The sequence below is a fragment of the Cavia porcellus genome, unplaced genomic scaffold (assembly GCF_034190915.1).
Source record: "Cavia porcellus strain 051 isolate PalLab524CR breed Dunkin Hartley unplaced genomic scaffold, mCavPor4.1 scaffold_22, whole genome shotgun sequence".
Classification (NCBI taxonomy): domain Eukaryota; kingdom Metazoa; phylum Chordata; class Mammalia; order Rodentia; family Caviidae; genus Cavia; species Cavia porcellus.
The window spans coordinates 60,805,259-60,822,147 of NW_026947505.1; the positions used below are offsets into that span (position 1 = coordinate 60,805,259).

The window sequence follows — 16,889 nt, forward strand, 5'->3', positions numbered from 1 at the left end:
TTTAACAGGAACCTATTTGGTCATTCACTTGGAATGTAAGTTGAAGATCTGACATAGTATCAGTTTTTATTATCTACAGTTTTTCAGCTGTTAAAGTAAGGAGAGTAAGACCTATTATGTCAGATCACCAGAGCAAAAGGATTTTTATTAATAATAAAATAATTTTAGTAATTTTAATAAAATTTTAATAAAATTACTTCCTAACGTACTGCATCTATTACCTTTTGCAATAGATGTTACATGGCTTATTCTTCCATTAAGGTAAATTTCTCACATTCACAAAACTTCTGGGCAATTAAAACATAATAGTAACACTTTTCTGAGAGTCACACTTTCTCTTTGGTGCAAGGGAGGCTACTTTTTCTTCATCTGTACCTTTTTACCTAAAGATATTTATTTATGAATTATGGCCTCAGAAATTCGAGTGTCCTGTTGTACCCAACCTATGTCCATTCTTTTGGACACTTTCCACCACTTATGTGGCAGTGAGCAAGGTCTCCCTTAGAATACACATGTTCAGCTGAAAACCTTTAAAATTAAGAATAATTAATGGAGTTTTACAGGATTTGAAGTACGAATTTTATTATCTCATTTCTAGAGCCCTTGTAAATTTTTTGACAGTGTAAGATATGCACTTCTTAAAAACATTTTTTGCTTTCTTCTCAAAGAAGGACTACATTTCAAGGACAACATTTAAGGAGTTGCATTTTATCCTTTTAATTAGAAAAGCATACTATTTCACATTTTTTTTCTCATTGTGATTTCTCCTTTTTGAATATAGAGAGCTCATTTATGCCCTGGCTTTTGGTCAAACGGTATATGCAAGTATATATCCTTGATGTCTTTACTAACAGTTGAATGTAGTTTTTCAGAATATTTCTCTAATATTTTAAAATAAAAAAATTAGAACATGAACTCATATTGATATGGGGGAACTGAACTCCTGACCTACTAGATGTTCGGTGGCTGTTCTTATGCTCTAAAACGGAAGAATGAACTTTAGGAATGGAGGTTAAGAGCAGATATATTTATTGAGTGAAAGAAAGCTTCCGTCTGTGAAAGACCCAGAAGGGGTCCTGAGTAGGTTGCCAGGGACTCTGCCTTTTCTATAGATTTTTGTAGATTAAAATCATGAGATGAGGTGGGTCTAAAGTGGAGGAAAACTGGGAATTTGTGAGGTAGACAGGCATGAAGTGGGACAGAGCTATGTCAACAATAAGTTTAATTGTTCAGTTAAAACTGACCAAATCAAGGACAAATGGAACAAGCAATCATTCCTATGGATCAGTGACTCTTTCTGTAGGGTGTTGGGATGGTGACTCCTGGTTTCTCAATGTGATCCATACCTAATCCCTAAAATTTATACTTGAGGATATGGTTGCATTTGTTTTGCCTTCTGTCCTGAGATCTGGCCCATGGCAAAGAGGTATGTGTCTCCTCCAAGATCACAAGACCTTTGGTTCTCTTTGCTGGTTTCCTCAAGGGCCCAGCCCTGTCTGACTGCCTATAATATTTCTAACTAGCTCAGCTGCCTGTAAGAATACCTGACATATAGCATAGATCAGGAATTTCATTCTCCTATATCAATATGAAAATTTTGGAAAGCTTGTAAAGTACCAGAAGTTATGATTCTATCAAGTAACTTATCTAGAAGAAAGCAAGAGAAGATTCATTACTTTTTCTGTCTGAGTGCCTATAATATTTCTAAGTAGCTCAGCTGCCTGTGACAATATTGCTTTGTGTAATCTAGTTATTAATTATTAGATAATTCATTGTGCTGGATTGGTAAAGGTATAGATTATACCAATGCTCAAGTTATTTACTTTTCTGGAAGTCAGCATCAAAAACATATCATTCATACAACATGGATGCTCATCACTTCTTTATTTTGGTCTAAAGCACTTAAAACACTTTTAACATCGTGATTTGTGGTACACATATACTTTACTAAAAATAGATGTAGGCATTAGCTAATATTCTAATTTTTTAAAAACCCGACATTTCCTATATTGGATTTATCCTATGGCTTAAATTATCTCTATATTATTCATAATTCTCAGATAAGATTTCATACTTTTGTATTTCCTACAAGTGCTGGATAAAGCATTCGCATGATTGCCTGCTACAACCCTGAATATTCTGATGATGCATAAAATCAAAGCAATGTGCCCCAAAACTGTTTAAATTTTGTGTATTCTCAAAAGGTTTTATACCTCTCAAAAGGTTTTATTGGGGGTAATCAATGTATATGGGAGATAACGACATTCCCTTAAGGAATTTTGCCCAGAATTACATGCACACAGGTAAGCAGTAAGTAAATAAATATACCCTGTGCTAAGTACCAAGGAATGGTGAGTTTGGGAGTGGATGTAAGGACAATGTGGGAAACCTAATCTCAATTTAATGGTGAGGAAAACTTTAAAAGTAATAGTTTTGAAAATTGTAAAATATAAATAACCAAAATACAAAACAGACTATTATTTATATTTTCTTACTATAATTTCAATAGATATTTGTAGTAATAATATGAATTTCTGCTGTACTTAAATATGCAGCAATTCAGCCAATCAGTAGTTAAAACGTTAGTTTCTTCAATTTGGTGAATATCTGGGATATAATGTCTGCCAATTTATTTTGATGAATAATTCAAAGAACATATAATTTACTCAGAGACTTTCAGAGTCTTTCGCTAGATGTAAAAAAATGGCAAGTGAACTAAATCAAGTATTTCAATCTAATTGACCAATCCATAGCCTTTGAATTTTTATGTAAAAAGTAATGTTTGTTTATTGTCTGAATACAAACTAAAATATGTATATAAATAATGTATGTATGTATGTATGTCTGTACGTATGTATATAAAAATGTATATAAATAATGAAATCCCAATTTCCTTCCAGAGTGCTTAGTAGATTTCTTCTACATATTTCTTCTACTTATGCATACTTGTTTTTGTTGTTGATGATGCCTCCTTCTCTCTGTCTCTCTGTCTGTCTCTGTCTGTCTGTGTCTCTGTCTCTCTCTCTCTGGTGAGTATGCTTGCATATTCACATCATATAATTTAGATACTTATTTGTATATACAGGTTAGATGCTTTGCAAAATAATGGGCCCTCAAAGATGTCCACATTCTATTAAAGATACTGGATTATGTTATCTTAAACTGTGATTATGTTATCTTATAAGACAAAAGGTTTTGTATATAAAATGAAGGTTAAGGGTTTTGAGATATATTATCCTGGATTTTTAAGGAGGGTCTATCATAATGTCATATCCATAAAAATGGAAGAGTAAACAGATACTTGAGTAAGTCAATGAGATATGAGGAATAACTGACTCCCATTGCTTTGACAATGGAGAAAAGGGTCAATCAAATAGATAACATCAAAGACTCTAGAACCTGGGAAATGTTCTCAGTTTACAGTTACCAAAAAACATAGTCTTCAGTTATGAAAATTGCAAGGTTGGATTTTGCCAATAAAAGAAAAATAAACAGAATTCACCCAGAGTTTTCAGTAAGCAAGGTAGCCGGCTGCTGCTCTGACTTTAGATTCCGGAGATCCACAATTGACTCATACAGTGGTGAGATAACAGGACTGTGTTGCTTAAGCCACAGAACTTCTTGTGACAATTTATTAGACTAATAATATAAAATTAATACAGATATAAATATCTTTGTGTAACTGCCTGTACAGTTTTGGAACTTTTTCTTAAATACATATGGGTACTTGTTCATGGATATTTTCAGGGGGAGCTCCACTTATGAGCAAATATTTTCACATTAGGCATACAGTTTCACAGCAAAGATTGCTAAAATTGGAATAGCTTGGTCCAGCAGAAGATACAAACAAATTCCCTTTCAAGGAGATTCTGTCCTAAGAATACGGGATCATATCTAGACTTGTTTAGTAGTTATGATAAATTGAGAATAATAATTTTTAATTTAGGAAATATTTGAATAGAATTTTAAATAAGAAGTTCAAACTCTTGTGTCCTCAGAGCTTTGTGCCTGGACTCAAATTATGGACTACTAATTTACACGATCACGTTTGATACTTCCTCTGTTACATTTGGAGACACTGACTACACTTACCCAGGATGAAATCGCAATCCACAGCTTCTTCCTACCAGCACCACTCTTCCCACCTGGTGTTTTCAGCCTCAGTTTCCAAATACTGCAAATTAAAATGCAGATGTATATATATTGTATATTTAAATACACTAAAAATTATAAAATGCTTGTACCATCCACCCTGTTAAGACTTAGTAATAATTACTGAGATGTAGCTCATTTCCTTGAATATTTAATGTCTTATAAAACTATGTATGCCTAACGTATTATTGTTATTACTAATTGTATCATTGCCTTTTAAATCAATACTATTGTTACTATTATGATTAGTGTAAATATATTTTCGGTTAAGGACCCAAATCTTCAAATCTTTTCCTGTCCATGTTACTCATCTTTTAGTATATTAAAAAATCGAATATCATATAGATTTTCAAATGTGCTAGCATAAAGTTATTCCTAAAATTTTCTCATGACATTTTAAGAGTTGTAATACTTGTAAATAGTCCCCCTTAGCCATACCTTCCAAGATATGTAGCAAAGATCTGAAATTAAAGACATTATCAAATTCTATCCATGCTGATTCTTCTCAAATATATATACCTATAATAAAGTTTAATTTATAAACATAGCACAGCAACAGATTGACAACAATAACTAAGATAACAGAATAAAATAGTATAATACAATTTATAATAATATATTCTTTCTGTCTTGCAAGAATCAAAAATCATTAGTATTTTTAGGCCATAGCTAAGCATGGGTGATTGAAAGCACAACAGGAAAAAAAATGCATAATAGAGACTAGTTCTCACTTCTTCCCTATTTTTTATTGTTTGTTCTTCTCCTCCTGCCTTACTCATCCTTGATGAATGCCTATTTTTTTCAGATTTTTTTCATTAATACATGCTTGCAGTGTGTAATATATTCCTTGGGTTGGTGCATGTGCATAATACACTTTATTTTTCTCATTTCTTTTCATCCTTTCCTTCCTCCATCCATTGATTCCACCTTCCCTTTGAAAAATTTCTATCTCCCTACTTCCTATTATCTATCTTACATTTTGCTTTTTATTTTTACTTTGGATTTGTTACACAAGAGAAAACATGTGATCCTAAGTTTATGTCTCTGATTTAGTTCACTTAACATCATGATCTCAAGGTGTATCTATTAATAATGTACTTTTATAGTTCATGTTTTGGCTATAGTGTTGTATTTTATGTAGCTGAATGCAAAATTATGAAAGGAGGAGAAAATTCATTTAGGCTTCTTTGGAGAAAAACTGCAGAAATTTGTCTTGCTTCATGAGAATCAGTGGTTATTAGCTTTGAAGGGCAAAATAACAATGATCTATTTAGTGTTGTAAAAGGTATTTTTCTACTGAGATAAAAACTGTCTAGCTGAAATTTTAATGTCCATAACATTCCAAACTTCTATAGCTGCCAAAATTCAATAAAGTCTCAGAAGATGCAAACCCAAAATAATTAAAGGTCAGTTGCTGACCTTAAGGTTGGTACCCCAAGTCAGAGATTTCAAACCTGCAGGTTATAATAGGTAAACAACACCACAGAGAGGCCTCAGGCGAAAACTTAAGGGCAAAGAAATCCCAGATCTGAAAGCAAAAATACCACAAACACAACTAGGAAGACAAAAATTGTGGAGGCCACGCAGATTTAAGAAAAAAAAATCAAAACTGAAAGAGTAAAATTTAAGGGAAATCAAAATATTCTTGGTAAATTCAATGTAAAATGTTTATGTTATCTTTTTTTAATGGAAAAATAACATTATACTAAAAAATTTGCAGACAACATTTTCACATTATTTTGATATTCCCCTAATATTTTTCCTAAACAAGTTGTTGAAAATATAAAAATAATTTGGAATTGCAACTTCTCTACCCACAAAAGCAGTTAAAATGTATTTTTGAAACATTTTTACCAAATCTTTTGGAAGCATTATAGATTTCTAATGAATTATAAAATATTTTTAAGAGCATACTCAAAGCACATTTCTCTAGTGAAGTCATAAATGATAACATGGCAAATTCTCCTTTAATTTTCAATATTTCATCACAAAAGATCACCACATACTCTCACAGAATTCACTTTTAAAGAAGCAGAAACAAAAAACTATTGTTTTCACTGTTATCCCTTTCTCACACACACACACACACACACACACACACACACACACACACACAGCTTCATTCCTTGTGCAGGCAATAAAAAGTGAAATTAATCCATGCTGTTAAACATTTCTAAGGGCATACTTTGGGGAAAAAAGCATTGTGGTAGGTGATGCAAAACTATGCAGATAAATGAAGAAAAACCTACATTACAGTGAAGTAGGATAAAAGAAATCAAAGATAGGGAGAAAGGAGAGAAGGACTCATAACTAAAAATTATACTTTAAGAAAACTTCAACTTTTGGGCCTCAGTTCATGACCCAAACCAGCACTCCTTGGGTGAAATTTTGGCTCCTTTCCTGCCAAGAGCATCATATCCAAAATTTCTCAGGAATACTGAAAGTTCATAATTTGGCTTCACTGAAGAAGTTAAGAGCAGGAACTTGATTATAAGGTAAAGGAGAAGGTTGAGAGAACCCAAAGGAAGTTTAAATTATCTATTTAAAAAACTGAGCTCATACATGTAGAACAGGTTACTACCCTTTTTGGTGTGTGTGGGGGTGCCTCTTCCTGGGATTTCCAGCACTTCAAGAAAAAGGATAAATGTTTCCTGTTCCAGGAAATACACAACACTCTCTTGAGGGCCTGCACTCTGTTTCTCTGAGTGTACATTTTTAAATTTCTGCCTAACATAATTCTTTCCAAGCCTCTTACTAGTCTTGAAAATTCATTTCATGATGGGAGTTAGCGAAGCTGTAAACTTATTCTACATGAAGGGTGGTTTAGGGTCTTTATTTCAGCTTGTGACATCCTCAGAGCCAGTCTAGTAACCATAGAGGTGTTTTTTTGAGATCTAAACATATGCAGGTATAACTGAAGTTAATAAAAACAGGATAAGAAAAATAAATTTTAAAAATACAACATATATTTCTGTATGTCTTGAAAGAAAACCAGCTACATGGCAGAGACTTCTTAACAATTGATGTTCTCTGGACAGCAGATTCTCCCCAAAATTGCGAATACATGTACAATCAAAGTCAATTGTCATGAAACTAACATTTTCATTTATCTCAACAAACTAAAACTAATCAAAACCTCTAGGACAGAAATAAGTAAATAAAAACCCAGATTATATAAGAGTATTTGTCCTCTTTACTCACGTTCCCTCTCCAATCCACAAAGCCAAAAGGACGGCTTTACTTCAGTCCTAACATTTCCATCTTGTCCTTCAAAGCTCCCTGTTTCCCTGTTGATAAATGATACTTATTAGGGCCTCAATTAGATGTTCTCAAGATCCTTAATCCCATCTGCCAAATTCCTTTGCAAAGTAAAGTAGCATCATGTGTTCAGAGGATTAAGACCTCATTGGATGTCATTTCTTATCCTGCTATAAGCAACTACTGTATGCTACCTGTTAAGAGACTTAGTTTTGAATCACAGTATCCTTTTTTCCACTCATGGTGTTTGATATTGTCTCATATACAACACAATTCCACCCACTTTTTAACTATGTGTTCTAACACAGGAATATTTTACCCATGAATAAATGTTTTTTCTTTTTCTTTTACAAAATAAATTGCCAGTAATTTCTTAGAATAAATAGGCACAGAAAATTTCTTGTGGTCTGTTATTTAAGTAAATTGCAAGTGGGATCAGTATTTTGAGAAATAACAAGGCCTTTTTCTTTTGATTTTGGAAACTTCCATTTTCATGGCAAGTAGATCAATTTGATCAAAGAACCTGTGCCATCTTGGAGAGGAAAAAACCCAAATTCTATTTCTTTAGAAAATTATGTGAAATCTAGATGTTAAAGAATGCTACATTGGGGCATGTCTGATTATGGCAAAACACTAATGTTCAGTCATAATACATGAAGGTTTTCTTCCTTCAAAAGGCCAAAAGGCCATTCCATCATGTTTTGTAGAATTTTACTCTTAGGAAGTGCTACATCTTTCTGCTACCTCAATTTTCCACTATAGATATAACCCTGCCTTAGGTCCCACCATGTCCAAGTGAAACAGTGTCCCTAAGGAGACACAGCTCATAGCTAAGTCTGGCACATTAGATCCTAACAGCAGTAGTAATCTGTGAACTTTCTCCCACTCACCAATGGGAAGGAAATGGCCCTGGAATCTCTCCTATCTCTAGGTTGGAGTGCCATGACCTGGAAAAATACTTTAATCAGTGAGTGTGAATTTTGACTGGAGAAATTTGACCTGTTTAATGGAGAATTACCTACACTGAGTTTAATTCTGTATTGTGGGTCAGCACCGAGAAGCATTTAACCCCTTGACCAGGTGAATTTACAGCACTCTTACTTGTACTCATGGCCATGTAAGGATGACTTTTTAAATCTGTGTCACAGTTCATGAATTACTTGTATGACGTTAAGACTGGTTTTCTTGCTCTCAGAATGCTAGTGGAATTCTAAATCTCATGGGGCATCTGTTGAAAGGATTAGGGCAGTAGGGAGAAAAGTAGAGGTTTCACAAGGGATTTAGTCATATTTGAATGCCAAACCGTGTAACAGAATAAACTAGTCATAGTTGCATAAAACAAGATGTGATATAAATGATAGAACAATTTAATTAATGAAATTATAAACCTAATTGAGATTAAAAATATAGAATAAATAAGAAAGCAGACTTAACATGGACACTGAGACACACTGTAAAAAAGACTAAACTTTGGTTTACAATTTTTATCTTTTTTGTGCTATGCTCTGTTGCTACTAGAATCTACTTTTGGGAGGACACCATATGACATGTTTTGTGTCCTACTGGCCATTACACAGGCCAAAGGGACTAGTTTATACTTCAAGGTGCTACGCGGCCTGCAGCAGAGGCTTAAGTAATCAGACTACCTCAACCAAAAATTTGAATTTTGAGGGAAGGGCAGAATCAAGTTATCCATGCTGACGGGAATAATACTGAGAATTCAGTGCAGTGCTCTAATCAGTCCCATTGTGTGAGGCTTTGTTCCCAATTTCTGAGCCTCTTTTGCTTCCCAGACATGGATATTACCTAAGATATATCATGTTTTACTCTACAATTTTTCACATAGTCTCTTTGTGTTATGGTTTCCCAGATTTAGTTTTCATACCTTCATACCATACAAGAACTTCGACAAATTAATGAAGATATGGAAGAGAATCAACTTCTTAGGTGACAAGAGTCTTGCATAAAGATATAAGATGGGCATGCTACGTCTAGGAAGCTCTAATAAAAGTTCCAGGACCAGGGGAAAGAGAAGAGACGTGAAATATTCAGGAAACAGGCTGTAAGATGCACTGAAGTAGAGGCACAAAACAGATGGCTGAAGGTATCAACATTTTCCCAGATCTGGGAAGAAAAGAAGGATCTTCATTACTAAGATCAATAGTAGTAACAATAACAGTAATCATGATAATATAAGTAAATGGCTGCTGCATTAATAGCAAGGTAATACACAGGATTTTGTGTGGGAGGAGCTGTTATAGCAATCAATGATACTTAGGTAAAACTATGGGTTATGAAGTTACTGTGTTAGAATAATTCCTGAAAAGAATTTTATGAGAAACTTTGTTGATATCTCCCTACCCATTCTTTCCTCTTTTGATTATTTTTTTCTTTGCACTCTTTGTGACTATCTTTGACGCAACACATTTAAAATGCAATGTATGCGCAGTTCTATTTCCTTCCAGAAATCCATCTTTTAAAACAAAAGTATACTCTTTCTGGTATTATATTTTTTATTAAAACAAGAAACCCATAAATATATATTGACAGAAAAGACAGGGATTAAAGAAGTTGAGAGTAAACAAATTCTTCACTTATTGTTTCTCTTAGATTAGTACAGGACACAATACATGCATTCTTTTAGATTTTTATATGGTATTAGATACACATATTTAAAATTTATAAAAATGGATTTCTGTAAATATTAATGTACTAATTACCCATTTATCTTGGACATGTTCCTAAGCAGTATTTATAAATCCACCAAGTTCAGTATCACTTTCATTTATTAATCTAACTTTAAAACCATATGAGATGATGGATGTGGTGGTGCACGCTTGTAATCCCAGCACTCAGGAGGCTGACTCAGAAAGATTACAGTGAGTTCAAGGCGCACCTGCACTACATAGTGAGACCCTGTCTCAAAATGAAACACCACAAAGCAAAAGAAAATAAAACATGAGAAAACAGAAGAGTTGGAAGTAACTATAGCTGACACAGATTTGAAAACATCAAGATTTACCACACAAAAATATTACACATGTGATACAGAATAAAACAGTCCCTAGCAGGGACATAGAAAAACTAATAATGTACACAAAAAACACACCAAGAAAAAGTTATACAGAATGAGTGAAAAACAATACTGATAAAACATCAATGCTAACTTAGTATTCTTGTCTAGTGACAAAGTATGAACAGAAGTTACAGAACAGAGAATTTGCTCTAATCGAGTTTAGCTTACCAACACTGCTATGTAACGAATCTGACACACAAACAGAAATGCAATGAAATTCTACTTATCCTAATTTATTTACACTTGCAGTAATAAATATCCTGTTTTTATGCAAGTGGGCATATATTAATATTCTATAAAATGAAATGTCTTCTATCTCATTCAACATCAGAAAATCTATCAATACAGCCCCTAATTATATTAGAACAGGAAACAATAATTTCCTCAATAGCTGAAGAAAATGCATTAAGTCAATTAAACAGTCACTCCTGGTAAGAATAAATGAATTAGTAAATAAAACACTTAGTAATCAGAAATAGAACTCTTAAAATATTGATGAAGTAGCAAGTGAAATCCCACAACAAACACTGTACTGCCTAATAAAATTTTAACAGTATTAACAGTATTATAGAAAAGTCAGGGATAAGATAAAAATACTATCAGTATGTTCATTAAACACTGTGATGGAGGTCATGGTAATGCATGAGAAAAATGATTATGTGATTTAACAAAGTGAAAAGGAAAAACGGTATTCACAAATGTTAGTTCTGTCTATATAGACGATGCAGAGCTGTAACCAAAAGTAAAATAAACAAAAAGTTCAATATGGTTTCTGGATATGAGACCAATACATAAAAATCAATGTGCTTTGTATACATTAACAATCAATTTGAAAGATGTATTTTTTTATGGTCCTGAGAGCAAACTCAGGGCCTCATTCATGATGAGAAAGAACTTTATCGCGGAGCCAGTAAGTTAAAAAAAAACCTTCCAATTTTAGTTATGAAGCTAGAAAAATGTTTTAAAAGGTAATGAATTACAAAGCATTAAAGAACATAAAAGATCTGAATATAAATAAATACACAGTTTAAACAAAATCCATTCAAAATCTGAATCAGGTTGGCTGGGGTAGCACTGGGGATTGAACCAGAGCTTTATCACTGAGTACAATCTCAACCTGTTTTGCTTTTTGAAACAGGGTCTCTCTAAATCAGTAACTTGGTGGAGGCTGGGCTCAAGTCTACCATCCTCTTGTCTCGGTTTCCCAGAGTACTGGAATTACAGACCTGCACCATCACGCTGTACTTTTTTGTGTCCAGAATATTTCATATTAAAATTTTAGAGGACACTATAAAAACAGCTTGAAGTCTCAGGGTGGGAAAACTCTTCTAAAAAATAAAGCACAGAGCATGCAATTATAATCTAAAATGTTAAATTTGACAATGAGTATCCTATAATATAAAGGCTTTGATGATTAACATCTACCATAAAAAGTGAAAATACAACCCACAAATTCAGACATTTGTAACAATCATAATTCATAAGCAAATAGGTCAGCTCTAAAAACAAAATTATTCACAATTCAAATTTCAAAAACAACTCAATAAAAAATGAGCCAAACTGAGTTCAGACCTTTCAGAAACCCTAATAGTTGTAAACACTTAAAAACGTAAATCTCCATTAGCAAGGGGGGAAATGCAGATTAAAAGAAAAACTTAAATGTTTTTTCCAGGCAAATGTTTCAAAGTATGACATTAGCAGATGTTACAGATCATGATGTACCAAATTAGTTGATGTCAAACGGGTTAGTGTAGTGATAAATTTCAAAACTGGAATGTATATGAAAAAAGGAAGTTTGGAGGGGAAGGAATAGAACACGTATATTTACATAAAAGACAAAACCAAAATAATGTATTTTTAAGACATTGTACACATGTCACATTTCAGAAAAGATAAGAAATACAAAATTCAGCATAATGGTTAGATGTGCTTTGGAGATGGAAAGATGCGATTTGGAGAAGATAATTCAGGTATTTTTCCATTTCTTAAGCTCTGTGCTGGATAGTAGGATATTATTCTTTAAAATGCACAAATAGGAAGTTGTAATCACTTATGCATGTTTCAGAATTAAAATTAGTTTTAAGGAATCCAATGAGTTTTTAAGAACAGTCTTCACAAAAATGTTCATACCAACATCTAGCCTATAAGTCAATATGTCCTTGTTACTAGGTAACCCAAACAAATGTAATTCTCTTGGCTTCTAAAGCTGATGCAAAATGGCCACGCTCAGCAGTAACTTCTACCTTGAAGATTCTTATTCTTCTATTATTTTCTTTTGCTCTATTATTTTTATTTACTGATTCACTACAAATGTAACTTTTAATACATTTGCAAATTATAACTGTATCTTTTATCTGTCTACCTTGGACTTTCAGGGAAAAATCCATTTAAAGAAAAGAAGCAAAATACTGCAGTTTCTCAACTCTGAAAATAACCAGTGAATGCCTGACATAAAGCATTCAACTAAATTCAACTACTTGTTTTAAATTAAACAGAGCTTCCCAGCTAAGGTTCAGAAGACTAAACAGGACCCTTACCTCCCCAAGGATGAACCTTTTTCCCGAGCACTCCCACCCACAGGTTCCCGAACCCCGCCCACCAGGCTAACCCCGCCCGCTCGGCTGACCCCGCCCACTAGGCGAGCTCCGCCCCGCCCTCCGGCTCCTCTCCACTAGCCTTCCAAAAACGCTTGAGCAAGCGTTTGAGAGGCGGGGCTGGTCGTTTCGGGCTAGGCAGCTCTTGGCTTTCTCCGTTTTTCAGGTAGCCACAGCTTCGCTAGCTGATTCCTTGCGGATGTCCAACTCCCAGAGCCCAGTAAGTAGGCGCCGGATTCGGGGTCCCAGTGACGCAGAGGCGCCGGGCGCGAGGTACTCAGCGGCGCCTGCGCGCTCGCCCGCCAGCCAATCGGTTCGCCCCTTTCCACTGACGCCCTTTGACCCCGCGCCCTTGGTCGGCGGCGGGAAGCGCGGACTCCAGGTTGAGGGGGATGCAGTCCGCCGGGTGAGGTTTGCGGCCGACTTTTCTTCGCGTTATTTTTAAGGTCTTTTCTCCCACATAATCCCAGCCCACTCGCTTCCTCTGTGCTCCCTCCTTGGGTTGGAGCCTCCTGTCACCTCGGTGGTTCTGCTCTGGCGTCCCTTCGGGCAGCTGCGTGACCTTTCAGGGCTGACCGCAGCGTTTCCCGCACTTTGACCGCTCTAGGCGGCTGCGCTGGGCTCGGGGCGCCTGAGCCGCGAAGGGGCGGCCTGGCCTGCTGCAGCTGGTGCCAGGGCAGCGCATGACGGGGTGGACGGGCCACTGTGCAGATGACTTCTGCCTTCACCGATAGCCTCTGGCATTGCAGACTTTACGTTTTGCTAAGTCTCAAGGTCCGACTGTACAGGGCGAATATTTTTGTTTTCTAAGAATAAACCACAGGCAGTTAGAACAGTATAGTACTTACTATATGACTTAAACGAGGTTAGGGTGATGGTGTGCTCGCCTTAACGAATGTGGGCAGTATGAAAGAAAAATACAAAATCTGCATCTTAGAAATACACTTGGAAATTGTTTTCATGACAGTAGGTTGCTTCACTTTCATCGAGTTGTACCTAAACACTCAGAAAAAATGTCATGTTGCGAGGTTGGTGAATTTGAAGGTTCTGCTGTTACTCATTCACGTGATGTAGGGAGTGGGGTGTATGATCAAAAACTAAACTGCCTTCAGATTAAATTAGGATCACGGTTTATGGATTATGGAACAGTTAATCATTGTTCTGTACGTCCACAGTCTTTGAATGAAAACATGGGTATATCCACACTCTTTGTGTGTGTCGCAAAAATTATTGGGATACTTTATAGTAAGACAAAGTACCAGAGAGCCGCAACTGTAGTTCTAAAGCCTGACTGTGCCCATTGCTGGTTACTTAACCTCAGGTTGTCTTACCATTTGCTGCATGAGAGACTTTGAAGAAGTTGATCAGTTGTGCAGCTTTATCACTCTTAAACTGGTGTCAAAAGAAACTACTTGAAAGATTCTTATGAAGGTTAAAAACGGATTGAGGAGAATATGCCGAATTGGTTTACTGTGAAACAAAGTTACTGTAAAACCAACCTGGGAAAGGAAGCCTTAGTACCAAAAGTGATTCTGAAAGTTCCAGATGTGTCTTTCTGTATTAATTGTATTATCTGCAGTGACTTTATACAAAAGAAAACAGAAAAAGCATGAGGTATCTTTATAATTTTATGATAATAATTTTAAAAGATGGAAAACTTTTTTATTTTACTCATTTACATGGTAGCAGAACGTAAGTTTTTTGTTGGACCTTATTAGATGTTCTTGTTAAATAGCTTTTTAAAAGATTAAAAAACAAAAACAGAAATAGGCACCATGATTTCAAAAGAAGATATTATATATAGTTTCTGAATACAGAAGCTATCCGCTTTGAGAACCTACATTATCTGCAATTAACTTGTCTTATCTTTCTTCTTTCATCTCACTTCTGAAATTTATCTCTTTTGTTGAAACTAAATAAGTAGTTCTTTCAACTTTTCCCTGCAGCATCATCAGATGTCAACGGCATCTTAACAGTGATTGTGGGTTTGCACTTTTTTTGTTAAGGATAGCAAAAATTATTGAGAAAAATAATGGAGAAAAGAATAGTTTGTGAGAGACAGGAGGGGCCTACATGGGTTGCCCTGTTTTAAACTTTTTAAATAATTATTTTTATTTAAGTGGCTTTAAAAATTATAGAATCTTTATGATTTTTATGTATTGTATTCATCATAGATCCTAAACATAGGAAGTGTGTATGTAGGCAGATGAATGTTTATGTCCATGCTGTTCAAATACATACCACTGTCAAAAGCAAGAGACTAGAAATGAAATTGAGCTAATTAATTATTTCTGATTATGTATGAAATACGTTGGTCTTTGCTTGATTGTAAAGAAAAGTATCGAGAAAAGTAGGCAGCATTTCAGCTTTGACCTGAAATATGAGTGAGAATTTTTAAATTAGCCATATAGAGAATAGACTATTAGAATAAACCATACACTTGTTTATGATTGCTTAGTAAACACCTATCTTTAATATTGTCATCACCATCAATAATCAGATTTATATTAAATCAGATTTCATTCTGGTTTTATAGCATTATATTTTTTTCACACTCGCAAAAAGTCCTGCAAGTGAACTGAATTTACAGTGGAAAAAAAAGTATAGTCGAGTCAAGTATATACATCAGATAACTAGAAAATGATACTGCTAGAATTGAAATGAGCATTTTAACTGCAGAATAACTTTTAATTACAGTGAACAGGTTCCCTTTGGTAGAAATGTCTTAATACTGTTAACTGAGATACTGAGTTGAGGATAGAACCAGCGGATCATCTGTAGATAAATTAATGTAAATAAAAAAAAGAGAAAAGGACCAGCTTCAAAGATTACAATGAGGACGAGATAAAAAGAGAAGGTAGCTATTGTAAACTCAAGTTTGGTTTTTTTATTCATAGATAGATGCAGAGAATAAAATCCTGTATGTTAAAAAAAAAAATCAGTGTTTTTTTCCTATATTTTTTTCACTTACATTTTTTAAAACGTCAAGTGATATTTACTGTTTGACTAAACATTAGCCTTTCATATTCTCTTTAACAAACATACCTTTGGATGATTCACAAAATAACTCTTAGATGACACTGATAAGCTGTTTTGTAAGGTCATCATGGCTGCTTTTATATGTTCAGAGTTCAAAATCAATATTCTTTCTGTTATATATCTTGAGTCTTTAATGTGTTTTACCACTCAGCTGAAGTCATCATCTCAAAACTCTAGTCTCAATTTCTAAATCTAAATTTCTGAATCTGTTTCTGTTACCTCTGGATCTTCAACATTCATTACCATTGATTATTTCCTTATAAAATCCTTGGCCCAACTTTTTGTTGTTATGAAATCTTGTGTTCCAGATTTAAAAGACAGAGAAATTGCTGTTTTCTCGCCTATAGATAACTACATGTATTATACATGCTTAAGTGTATTTCATTTCTCTGTACGTTAGAGATCATATTATATCCACACTTTGTTTCTGCTTCGTGTCTTATTAAAACTTTATTTTCTTTAAGCAAAGAAAATTTTTCATAACAATTTGGAAATTTCTGGACAAAAAATTATAGGCACAGAACCAAATGGCTATACAGTTTGTTTCATTTTTTTCCTATCCAATTTTCTGGTCTGCCACATTCCGAATATAAAAATTTCACTTCTTGGAGTTACACAGTGCTGAATTTGAAAGGCTATGCATTGGCCCTTCAGAATCAAGCAGATTTTGTGTTAAAATTTCTTTTTTTCTTTTGCCTTTTAATTTTTAAGTAATTGAAGACTTTAGGAAAGTTGTAAATATAAAAAAATCAATAATTCCTGTTTGTTTT

At 34.4% G+C, this 16,889-nt stretch overlaps 1 protein-coding gene and 1 long non-coding RNA gene across 4 annotated transcripts in view; one reads left to right on the forward strand and one right to left on the reverse strand.

The window, feature by feature from the left end:
- The window catches only part of LOC111756049 (uncharacterized), a 79,651-nt gene extending 66,288 nt beyond the window's left edge, over positions 1–13,363 (reverse strand). The window contains exons 1-2 of one of the 2 annotated variants that reach the window (XR_010042020.1): positions 13,024–13,363; positions 4,093–4,174 (exon numbers count right to left, since the gene is read on the reverse strand). This is a non-coding gene — a long non-coding RNA (uncharacterized LOC111756049). The other variant, XR_010042019.1, reaches the window with a different exon arrangement.
- Positions 13,364–13,408: 45 nt separating this feature from the next.
- Positions 13,409–16,889, forward strand: part of Manea (mannosidase endo-alpha) — a 40,499-nt gene continuing 37,018 nt past the window's right edge. For both annotated transcript variants that reach the window (XM_013150022.3, XM_063233259.1), the window contains exon 1: positions 13,409–13,486. The gene's annotated coding sequence lies outside the window, so the exon portion shown is untranslated. The remainder of the gene's footprint in view (positions 13,487–16,889) is intronic.